Here is a 12,656-nt window from a genome sequence, read left to right as displayed (position 1 = left end):
CACATCTCAGTGCATCATATAAAAAAAACAAAAGATAAAAGAAAAAAAAATCTACTCCCAGCTAGAGAAGGTAGATTTTGTATGTGCCTCTAAAATATACTGCTGTGGGAAGGGGAATGTGAACAGGAAATTGCTTATTGTATTTGAGAATTTTTTTTTTCAGTTTTTACCTATATATTTTTTGGTGTTTGAGAAAACTGCAAGGCAGGAACATAACACCGTTTCCGCCCCCTGACAAGCCAATAAAGGAGATGGAAGTGATGCGCAGGTGTGCAGCGTATTCTATGATTCGGGGCAGGCAATACTCCGCCCCAGTATGTACAGCCTAAACATCTTCTTATATAACAAAGATTACAAAAACCAGTCATATTCACAGATGAGTATCTGATGTAAATGTATAACATAGGCTGCTGATGACAGCGGCGGTCACAGTCACACCCGAGTGGTCTTGCTTTGCCCTGTAAGCCTGGCGCTTCTCAGCCGGGCATCACGGGACAGGCAACTGCCCCTGCCTCACATCGTCGGCCACGGGCTGAGCTCTGCAAATGTCCCCCGCCTCCCAGGTCCTAAGGGTCTTGGATGTTTAAGTCAACTGTTACTTTAAGAAAATGGAAAGGAAGTACCTAGTCCCCTTTCAGAATACTGTGTGCGGTGAATGTCGCGCTGACATCAGCCCTGTATCAAGGTGCCCGTTCCTTTCTTTCCAGCTGCTTGAATCCAAGTGATTTCTTTGTAGAAAAATAACCTCACGGAACATCCCAGCCTTTCTCCCTGGAGTCCTGGATCTGCTGACGGACATGGCCTGCAGGGAATCCCGTGGCTGCCCTTAGAAATCCAGAGATGGGATGGGGGGAGGTGTGTGCTTGAGAACAGGATCGTGGGGAGGACACAGACAGACACATGTCAGGCCTTGAACTTCATGGAGGGCCTTCCGGAATGGGGCACACAAAGCCCCTGACCCGGGCAGAGATGTCTGTGATGAAACAGCTTCCCCCACTAAGGAGCAATGGCTCGCCTCCTGGCCGGGGGCATTTTGCTAATGACCTTCACATTCCCATCAGAAACCTTTCACCGTTACAGATCCTCAAATGTCCGTGCTAGTATTCAACAGCAAGGCTGAAATCGAGTCCGCCAAATGAATGATTCCAAACAAACCACAGGAAAGGCTGATTTGGGTGGCATATAAACTTTTCTCCTTGTATGTCCACTTTAGGAAAGTCTAATTGTGGTTTCACTCAAACAACTCTCAGACTTCCAATGGGTTGGAATGTATGAAAGGGGAATGAGAGACTCCTAGCAGCAGGTTGTAACCTTCTAGCCTTAGGTGTCATTAGCTCTCCTTAGAAGTCAATCAGCAGACAGCCCCTCTGAGCACTCACAAGCTTACTGTGAACGCATGGGATGGTCATGGCGGTGGAGTGCTGCTTCCCACTACGCTCCAGAAACCCAGCCGCTCTCCAGGGCAGGGATCCCGGTCTGCTTTCCCAGAAGCACACTCGGTTGGAAGATGGCTTTCCTCTTACCCAGCAGTCACACAAAGTCCTGTCGACTGGATCACAAGTTTCCATCTTCTTAAAAAGTAGGGCACATCCCAAGCTCTTGGATTTCCCTTTTCTCTTTAAAAAACTAATAAAGGAACAGCATACACAAGGTGCTTGCACAGGAGTCTGTCCAGAGGAGCCAGGCTCTGTGCCTCAAATGACTGCTCTAGCCACTCACTTGGCCTGGTGCTGCTGGGGCTTAGCGAGGTGGTGGTTTTGTGGGGAGTCCTCCAGCACCAAGCAGCTCTCCCTCCAGATCCAGGCACCAGACCCGGCCTGTCTACCTTCCCTCCAGGGTCCCTTAATTTCTTAGATGAGGGAAGCTGCGCCTTACTTTCTCATGCTGCCAACCTTCCAGCAAGATCCCTATATTGTTTCCAAAACCTGCACGTGCAGTTTTCCCGGAGACTGTGGAAGGCCAGCACCAGAGGGTGTCTTCAGTCAGCTTGGGATGTGGTGGTCGTTTGTTTTTGAAGAAATTTTAGTGAGGTGCTTGGTTGTAACCCCGCGAAGTTTGAACTCTGGACGATCCTTTTTAAGCATTAATCAGCCAAAACTGCTTTCAGGACATCTAGAAGGTTCAGCTGGCTTGTGCCCGAGTTTTAAACTCTGTTCCTTAATCCTTTCTCTTTTAAAAATAACACAGTGTAACAGTGGATGGGGAAAATAAGATGTTGACCAGACACAGAACACACATACACACAACACAACACGTGGCCTCCACTTCCTTAGGTGGGAGAGTAAGCAGTTTTTCCCTGTCTGTTCTCAATGCTCAGTGTTAGTCCACTTTCCAGACTACTCAGAAAACAATCATGCTGCGTAGTGTGAAAAGGCAGAGTACATTCTGACAGCCTATGTAAATGTGCAATGACTTCCAAGATAGATCACCTTGGCAGATGTCCTCAAAAGGTATGACAGGTGCGAGTCCCAGACTCAGGGACCAGACTACCAAGTCAGCCAGAGAACTTGGGTTTGCTTTAGTGAAAACTTTCCTTCCTAGCGGTTGCCGAGACGTGCAGTGCTCTCAGAGCAGACGAGCGTGGCACCTTGTTTTATGCCACTGCGTGCTTTCAAGTGCAGACGTTGCTGGGGAAGTGCGAACAGCGGCTGTGTTGTCTGGATGTGTTTAAGACATGGCTGGTGAAGGCAAAGAAGCCTTTACGGAGACGCTGCGCACTGCAGAGGGAAATCAAACAGAATCAAACACAAAAGACTGAAAAGAATACATGCCACGTATCAGTAAGCAAAGCTTAATCTTCACATAGTGCTTGGGAATCACAAGGTATCCAGATGCGTGCAAGGTTTTAAATAAACTGCAGAGAAAACAGGGTCTTGCCAGCTTCAATGTTCTCGCGAGTGAAATCCCCCACAGGGAACGGAAGGAAGCTCATCTCTGTTCCCTTCGTGTGATTGGCCACTTCATTAATGTGTTTTATTTTTCCTCCCAGAATGATGACAGCTTAATCCTGAAAGGAGGAAAAGAGAAAATGGTTATATGTTTAAAAAGCTTACATCATTCTTTTTCCTCAATGACGTGAGACATCAAAATTGCTCAGGCCAAAGTGAGACCTTCGGTACTGTCACCGGGCAGTCCCCACCCATGCGTGTGAGGCTTAGCCAACAGTCCTTACGATACGCTAAACAAATAATCTGATTGCATTTTCTTCTTTGAAAGTCACTTAATTTCCTGAACTCAGATGATCTAGCTTCCTCTTGGACTATTTAGAGGGGGAAAAAAATCAGCAAGTTTCCTTCCCCAAATCATTAGTGGTAATACTGGTCTTAATTAAGTGCCTGAAGCATCATAGAGAGCATTAAAAGTCCTAGCAGCATGTTCATTTTTATGAATATGAAATAGAAAAATGGACCACAGGCATGCTTTTTAAAAACATTCAGTGGGTTGCCTATTGTCAGCTATTTAAGTTTCAGTGGAAGGAAGATTCCCCATTGTGACCTAAACTTGCATGCAACTTTGTTTTCAATAATTCCTGCCTCTAGCCTGTGTTCATGGGCAGGCAAATGGCTCAAGGACCAAAAAGGAAGGATGTTCTCCTCAACACACTTCTGTTAAGAGAAGAAAAGGATGTCTGACCAGCAAAGGCAAAGAGAAATAAAATCCCGGATCAAGTGACACAGCCACAGGGCCACCCAGTCCTGGAACCACCTATCATCAGTGGTCACTGCACCTGTCAGGCCTGCATGTCCCCATCTGCAAGGGCAGATGCTCTTCCAGGACACAGAGGACCTTGGATAGAGCCACATGTGCGAGGTCATGGCCTTGTGCACCTGCCTGTGGCTGTCCTCAGAGTCTTTAGCATCGAGGACATCTCCCCTGCATGGCAGTGACCTTGTAATATCTTGGCCAAGACAGCAAAAGTTCCAGTGTTACACATAGGGATCATCAAAACAGCATCCTCCGCTCCGTCTGCCCATTCCTCCCTTGTACTATGGCAACTACAATGTTAACCTTTGATTCCTTTGTTTCAATAAGGTGAAACTCAAATAGCATAAATGAGCCATTTCCAAGAACCTACAATTCAAGTGGCATTAATGCATTCATAGTGTTGTGCAATTATCTATTTAGTACAAAAGCATTTCCATTAATCCCAAGGGAGACCCGATGCCTTCCAAGTGGTGGTGGTTCATTCTCCCCTTGTCCCAGATCCCGACATTCACCAATCTTTTTTCTGTTTATGAATTTACCTATTTTAGATATTTCACATAAATGTGATCATATCGTATGTTGACCCATTGTGCCTTTTCTCACCTAGCAATAATGTTTTCTAAGTTCATGTGTAGTCTGTTCAACTCTTCATCTTTTTTTTTTTTTTTTGGCTGTCTAATATTCTCTTGTAAGCATAGATGTCATTTTGCTGTTTCAACAGTTGGTTGATATTTGGGTTCTTTTACTGTTTGGCTATTGGGAGTAGTATGCAGGATCACCAGGATCTGTTTGACTAAACTGGGTGATAAAGGATAATTTTAGAATAACAGTAATTGGATAGTAATGATGGAATACAGGGGTTATGATAAGTACTTTACTGATTATGGGGTTTACACACGTAGTGGAAGGAGCCAATATTTAGAAAAGCAAGGAGGACCCAATGAGAGAATCTCCTGTCTGTGGAATGAACTGAAGTACCCTATGTCGTGCCAGTTTACTTATCAGAGCATGAGATGTCTTTTCTCACAACCTGGGCAGCGTCAGCTTCACTTGTAATGACTAATTTTAAGGTGGTAGAAATTTTAAAAAAATTTATTTTCATTGGAAAGTCAGATATACAGAGGAGGAAAGACAGGAAAATCTTCCATCTACTGATTCACTTCCCAAGTGGCCACAATGACTAGAGCTGAGCCGATCTGAAGGTGGGAGCCAGGAGCCTCCTCTGGGTCTCCCTTGTAGGCTCAGGGTCCCAAGGCTTTGGGTCATCCTTGACTGCTTTCCCAGGCCACAGGCAGGGCACTGGATGGGAACTGGGGCTGCCAGGATTAGAACTGGCACCCATATGGGATCCTGCGTGTGCAAGGCAAGGTCTCTAGCCACCAGACCCTAATTTTTTTTAATTTAAATTTCATCATGCATTTGATGGGTGAAGATGCAGGCAGAAGGAGAGCAGGTGTGTTGCAATCACATCGTCAGTGTAATATTCAATTGATTTTTAAAATATGCTGCCTGCACAAGAGAAATGAGGAGTAAATTATAAGCTCAGCTCTGGGCATCTCCACTCAATGGCATATAAATCATAACATTAATGGATGCCATTTTTATACTGCTTTCCATTTTTACAATGCTCTTTTTCTGGAAATGAATATTTGAAACAAGAAATTGGATCTGATTGATAAAATCCTTATTCAGAAGTATCTACATAGAGCTTCTTTGGTTATAAATATTAATTAATTGGATCGTGGGTACCCATAATGCAACTTTGTTCTGACCCAGGTGCCCTATGAACTAGATATTTTTTGGATTCAATTTTCTTAAAACCAACTGTCAGCATCATGTGATGGAGGAGATGAAAAATGAAAATGAGCAGTCCCGCTGTGCAGGTGGGTGACCTGTGGGAGAGAGCCTGCCTGCTAGGATTTTTACACGAACCATCAGACACAGACCAATTGATTAGATCATCTCATACCCGCCACCAACCAGGCTCAAGAGACTAATTAGAGAGAGTACTGCCTGCGCAGGCACCCCATTGACACCTAATTTGCTCAGCCAAAGCCTTTGGGGAAAATGTATTATCTCTGCAGCTGCACTTCATGCATTCCTGATTTGGGGCATAAGCAAGCAGTGCTTCATCACTCTTTGAGCAAACTGAATATAGAAGCCCTTAAGTGCTAAATGCAAGCAAACAGACCCAAATTAAAAACAGGCCAGGCTCTTGCTTAATTCCCTCTGTGCTTCCTGCTAAATCTCTGTGTGTACACACCCCTACACACACACACACACTCTCTCTCTCTCTCTGTCTCTGTCTCTCCCATGCCAGAGGGACAGCACAGCCGAGGACCCCAGCTCATGGTGCTTAGCCCAGTTGAGATCATTTGTGTTATCCTGGTCTGTTTGCTCACTTGGTGGTTTGTGTTTATTTTTGTGTGTTTGTGTTTCTCTGCTGCTGCTAGACTGCCTGTGTGTGTCCACTGCCTCTGCATGCGCGTAGGTGCTTCTGTTTCCCAAGACCCTGGCACTTTGCTTCCCCAACCCGGCTTCGCTGGAGAGAAGTGATTATTTTAGTTCCAAATTAAAACAACTGTAAGTTTTCCCTTTATCACCGAGATTGTGAATGGGACATTGTCCAGGGTGTGTGACTGTGCCGTAGTCTCATTGTTGGTGGGGAAATGTCTCTGTAAGTCTTCCTGATGGGAGGAGGAAGTGCAGAGATCTGACAGGAGCCAACTGACAACAGCAAAAGCAGTGCAGAATGACAGGACAATCAGGTGCAAGAGAAGTGCCTGATGTCAGCTGACCAAGTTCAGTCTATCTTGAAACTCATTCCAACCTCCTCCTTTAGTGTCGAATCCTAAATACTGCACACAATGGGCCTTTAAAGAGAGATACACACTCCACTACACATTTCAGGAAATGAATAATCCAGGTAATATGGAAAAGCAAGGCTATCTTTGTATAAAATCTGGTTGGTTTGAGGAATGGTTTCTACAATATTAGAATAAAAGAGCCGGGACATGCTGTGGTGAAGTTCTGTTGAGGAGTTATTTATTCTATGCCTTTCCCCTCACATGGTGGAGGAATTATTTTACCTGCAGGTTCTGCTCAATTACAATTCTGCTTTGTAATTTTTCACAGTTACTCTATTCTTCAGAACTTAATGGAGATTAGAAGAAATCACTTAAGCTATCTCTTTTTGAAACCAGCATTCAAAATTGGCCGTATTTGGGTACCCAGTCAATGGATTCCAGTGGCCATTGGAGTGTGGATGTCTTCCTGACAGTGTGTGGAGTGTGGCTGTGGGAACATAACTGGAACATGGTTAGACAACCAGGACCTTCTCTCACTGATGAGCAGCCCATAGAATCTAGTCTGATTTTACGGAGCATGAAGCCCAGAGTGTCATTTCTCCAGGCGCCATGTGAACATATTTTCACGTGAACAAGTCACACGATGAAAGCCAAGGGCTGCAAAGCTGTGGCACTGAGCTCCATAGAACAAAGTAAATCTTTGTACCTAGCTGGACAGTCACAATTTAGGGTGGCAAGTTCAACACAACAAGCCAAGTACAGACCTCTGAAGTCAAACTGACACATGCTCATTTGTTCACGGACAGCACATAATGTGATTCTATGCCGTAGGCTTTGTGTGAATGTTAGACCAAAAAAATTTAAATTCCATACTGAATATCTCAACACTGCTATTTGTTTTTGAGTGATTTTCATTACATTATGATTTGGCCAGAGATGGAGGTTTTCCTTCAGAACATCTGAGAGTAAATGCTTTCTAGTTCTGCAGTCCCTGTGCGGAAGCTCCTTCGGAGAGGCGGTGGGAGGACTGGTGTGGGGCAGCAAGAGGCAACACAGCAGTTACACCTCGTTCCTGGAACTTGCTTCTGATTTACGGTCTGTGCGCTGCTTTTCTGCAAAAGAGAACTTCTCTCTGAGGCCAGCATGGCAATGGTAATTAAAGTGAGTGTGGAGATAGACAGGCTTTGTTTGAAGCTCAACAGAAGGCCCAACATTCAAAATAGCCCCGCTCCTTTAAGTTGAAAGCGGTTGGGCAGCATCCATATGGAGGCCCAGTGCACTAATTGCAGCAACTCTGCACATTGCAAACCTCATGCCAGAGTGGTGATTTTAATTAAAAAATTTTAGGGAAAGCATAAAGTCTAACATTTCAAAACAAACCATTTCTCACATGAGGAGACCGACTTAACATATCATCCTAATACCCATCATTATCTACGAACAATTATTGAAATCTTCATTAAAGACTGGGCATTAGATGATGTGTAATTAGGCCCAACTGAAAAGAATGCTTTAGCTTAGTGATATGATGGTTTAGTAAATCTGATTTGTGCAAGTGTACAACCCTGTCACATCTCTGACTCTCCGGGGCAGAAGTGAGGACTCTGACTGGTCCCTGTCGGAGGCAATGCAGGCGCGTCCTGCTTTTGAACCATCAAGAACCACTTAATATTACAAAGAAATACATGACACATACCATTAAATACAAACAAGACACTCATTTTTATATAAAGTAAGACACTTGAAGTCCTTTTGAAGATATGTGGATGACTTTCCTGTGCAGAAATGCTTGGTCGCATTTTACTTGGGACTATTTATATAAATGTATAAAATGAACAGATTTCATGTGTTTTCCTGATGCAGATTTAGAAGCATAAGGGTTCCTATCCGCTTCTTTTCCTCCTTCCATTTCTTCTCCTTATTTTTTCCTAAATTATTACAATGGTATAGCCATTCACTTCATAGTAAGAACTTAATGTCCAAGAATATAGATCATAACAAATAGAGGGGAAATAAAGAAACACAATGGAAATCCTACCGTTAATTGGGAGTATAGACAGACTGTGAATAGCAGTTAGATCTCAGAACATTAATCTTAGATTTTGGTTTTATTTTGTCTTTTGTTGTGTACTCTGTATTGGATCAAAATATATGATACTTGTCTTTTGGGACCACCTTATTTCACTAAGCATAATGGTTTCCAGTTGCTTCCATTTAGTTGTAAAAGATTTCATTCTTTTCAAGGCTGAGTAGTGTCCGACAGTATACGTGTGCCACATTTTCTTTATCCAGTCATCTGTTGATGGGCATCCGGGTTGGTTCTATATCTTAGCAACCATGCACTGCACTAGAATTGTATTTGTATATAACAAAGACCATAGTGGTTTGTTTTTTTTTTAAGATGTGTTTTTTTCTTGCAAAGGCAGATTTCCAGAAAGAAGGAGATACACAGAGAAAAATCTTCTCTCCGCTGGTTCACTCCCCAAGTGGCTGCAACAGCCAGAACTGAGCCAATCTGAAGCCAGGAGCTTCCTCCCAGTCTCCCAGGTGGGTGCAGAGTCCCAAGGCTTTGGACCGTCTTCTACTGCTTTCCCAGACACAAGTGAGGAGCTGGGAGGGAGGTGGAACTGCTGAGACACAAACTGGCACCCAAATGGGATCCCAGCATATGTGAGCTGTGGATTTAGCACTGGGTCATCCTGCTGGGCCTGGCCGTAAGATTTTGGTGTGTTGATTTTATATCCAAACTTGCAGTATAGTCTTGGTTCCCCTATATAGAAAGTCATGTTGTCTGCAACATGGATGTCTTGACTTCTTTGTTTTCAGTTTGTGTCCCTTTGATTCCTTTTTCTTGTCTATTAACTGGCTGAACCTTCCAGGACTATACTGAATGGCAGTGGTGAGACTGCGCATCTTTGTCTTGTTCTGTATATTAATGGAGATGCCTACACTCTCCTCTTTCAATGTGATGCTGGCAGGATTTTATACATATTGTCCTGACTGTGTTGAGAAATGTTCCTTCTAGGCCAGTTTACTTAAGGTTTTTATCATGAAGGGATACTTAGCAGATACTTTCTCTGCTTCGACTGAGATAAACATATGGTTTTTATTCTTCAGTTTATCAGTGTGGTGGATCACATGTATTGATTTGTATGTCACTGCATCCATGCAGTGCTGGCGTAAATCCCACTTGGTCTGGGTGAGTGATCTTTTTGATGAGTTGTTGGGTTTGATTAGTTTCGCAATTGATTGAGGATTTTCACATTATATTCATTAGGGATATTGGTCTCTAGTTTACTTTTATTGTGATGTCTTTTCTGATTCTGGAATTGAGGGGAAGCTGGCCTCACAGGAGTTTGGGAGGATTCCCTTCTTTTAATTGTTTTGCATAGATTGTGAGGAATTGGAGTTGGTTCTTCTTGACAGGTTTGGTAGAACCAAGTAGTGAGGTCATCTGCTCCTGGCTTTCTTTTTGGTGGAGTTTTTAATCACTGACGTCTGTATGAGTCATTCATTGGATTCTTAAGGTTTTCAGTGTCCTGGTGGATGCATACGGATAGAAAGGCAGTGATTATGGGACTACTCCCTGCCCAGTGAATGTCAGAGGCAATGCAGGGACAATCTTTATCTGCCTCATCGGAACCATTAAGAACCACTTACTATAAAAAAATAATTTAAAAAAATTATATCTAAATATAATGAAATTTGTATTTATATATAAACCATAAGGTTTGAAATAGCTCGTGAAATGGTTCTGAGGACATGCAGGTAATTTCTTAATTGATCTTGATTTAAATATATATCAAAACATATTTATAAAAGCCACGAGGGCTTAGCCACAGCTTGTGATGGCGGCAGCACCGAGTGCCTGCTGCTCCATTAGCAATCTGGCTTCTTAATAACGTGCCTAGGAAGGCAGTGGAAGATGGTTCAAATACTTGGGTCCCTGCCACCTGCCGGGAGACCGGAATGGAGTTCTGGCTGGGACCCTGGGTTCAGACCTGGCCAGCGCAGCCTTTTGGTGAATGGACCAGTGGAATGAAGATCTTTGTTTCTTCCTCTCTGTTGCTTTGTCTTTCAAATCTACAAGCAAATCTTAAAGAGAAAAAGCTGAGTTTTGAAAGATCTCACGGAAATCGTTTTAATGACGCAGCTAATCGAAATGCCATCATGAAAGGTGGCTTCCTCTTCCCAAGCATTTCGTGGCATTTGAAGCTTTATTTGCTCACTGCTCAACATACTTTACAAGTAACTGGCTCCCAAGTGGGCATAAATTAATTAAACAGGATTCTAAATCTTTAACCCTCCTCATATATTATAGACCTACGAAGCCATATTTAAATAAATCAAACAGTCATGTAACTCAGCAGTGTGTGCACTTTTTACAATCTAAAACACACACACACACACACACACACAAATCTCTTAAAACCGCCTCTAAGCTGTTGGCAACCAAGAGACACGTGAGGGTTCGTGTCTAACTGTAATTAAAAGATTTGAGAGGGGTTGTGACTTGATTATAGGTGGAGTGGGGTTTTGTTGTTGTTTCTAAATTAAAACCTGTCTAGCAGAGAGCCATAGTGCTAATGTACAATAAAGTTTAATTCTAAGGATTTTGAAATCTACACTGTAGGACTTGTTAGAGAACTATCTTATCAGAAATTTTAACACAAAATGTTCCTTTTTATACCATAAATTAGATAACTTTGAGCTGCTCAGTAGAGAGTGCTGTCAGCATAAATCAGAAGTCACAATGGCTTGTGATGGCTTGCTTTCCAGTGTTGGAAGCTAGCAGCCACCAAGCCCCAGCGGCCGTGGGCAGCTCCACGGAGAGTCCCCCTCCTGCCGTCTCTTCATCCCACGTGCCTCCTGGCACCTTGACGCAGCTCCACGTCCGATCATGGAGTGATGCTTTGTATTTTGCCCTTCCTCCAAACACAGAGCAGCCCGAGCTTTACCTGAACTTTCACCCTCACTGTGCTGTTGGTTCAGTGTTGTGGTTACCAAGCTGAATACACGAATGTTCCGGTCCTCCCTGCCCTTTCTCATTTACCCGTGATTTCTACTGTTCTGTTGTGGTAAGCACAGGTGGGGGACACAGATGCCACTTACTGCTGGCACCTAAATTCTGAGGGAGGGACATTTGGATCCTGTCACAGAGGAGCATTCTGCACACACTGTTGAAGGACATCAAGCCCCGTAGGCCTTGGCGACGGCCCAGCAGGTCCACGGGAAGGGAGGCAGTGGAGCTCCACGGAGCAGCTCTGTCACGGGAAGCCACCTCACGGCAGAGGTAGTGGCCAGCTGCTCGACAAGGACAACTTGATGAAAGCTGATCCAAGCAAGCCAAGACCCTAAATACCGGTAAAGTCCTTTGGTATGCATTCGCTACAGAATTGTTTAAAAGTGTTTTGAAAATAGGTAATTCTACCATAAGTGACAATAGTAGTATTATATCCAAGGTAAGCCCTGCAAAACATAATCACAGAAGTTATATCATTATCAGAAATAACCACTAGCATTTTGTGTTCATGTGGCAGTTCTCTGTCAAAGAGGAAAATATTTTCTGATTTATCACTGAATGAAAACCCTTGTGACCTTCAGGAAAGAACAGATTGAGTTACCTGAATTTTTAATTTATATGAAGTGGTTAAATTTCATGTTTTTCATGATTCAGATTTAGACGTACAGGAGCTCCTTGCTCCTCACCTTCCTGCTCCCCTCTCTCCTCGTTTTTTTCCCTGAATGATTATAATAGCCTATTTTCCTTTCATTTCACAATCACAAGGTAACATTCTACTAATAGGTAAAGATGTCATGACATAATGAGCAGAGGAAAAAGGGGAAAAAAGGAAAACCCTGTGATTACTTGCGAGTCTAGATACAGGGTGAAAACAGTAAAGTCCTAAGATGAGAATCTCGCTGGTAAAGATGACCTTGCCTTGCGCTCTGTGGATTAGCTGTCACATACTGGAGAAAACATGGGGACTGGCTTATTTCACTAAGCAAAATGTGTTCCATTTGCATACATTTAGTTGCAAAAGACAAGATTTCATTATTTTTATGGCTGGGTAATATTCTGCAGGAGGTATGTACCACATTTGCTTTATCTGGTCATCAGTTGAAGGTCAACTGGGCTGATTC

The 12,656-nt window shown here is 43.4% G+C and overlaps 1 protein-coding gene across 1 annotated transcript in view; it reads right to left on the bottom strand.

Annotated features, from left to right (window-relative positions):
• Window positions 1–1,435: 1,435 nt before the first annotated feature.
• Window positions 1,436–12,656, bottom strand: part of CDK14 (cyclin dependent kinase 14) — a 440,392-nt gene continuing 429,171 nt past the window's right edge. Inside the window, exon 15 of the mRNA XM_040964848.1 lies at window positions 1,436–3,007. The gene's annotated coding sequence lies outside the window, so the exon portion shown is untranslated. The remainder of the gene's footprint in view (window positions 3,008–12,656) is intronic.

Source organism: Ochotona curzoniae, unplaced genomic scaffold, assembly GCF_017591425.1.
Source record: "Ochotona curzoniae isolate NIBS_2020 unplaced genomic scaffold, NIBS_Ocur_1.0 scaffold_3835, whole genome shotgun sequence".
NCBI classification, from domain to species: domain Eukaryota; kingdom Metazoa; phylum Chordata; class Mammalia; order Lagomorpha; family Ochotonidae; genus Ochotona; species Ochotona curzoniae.
This window is presented reverse-complemented; position numbering and strand designations above follow the sequence as displayed.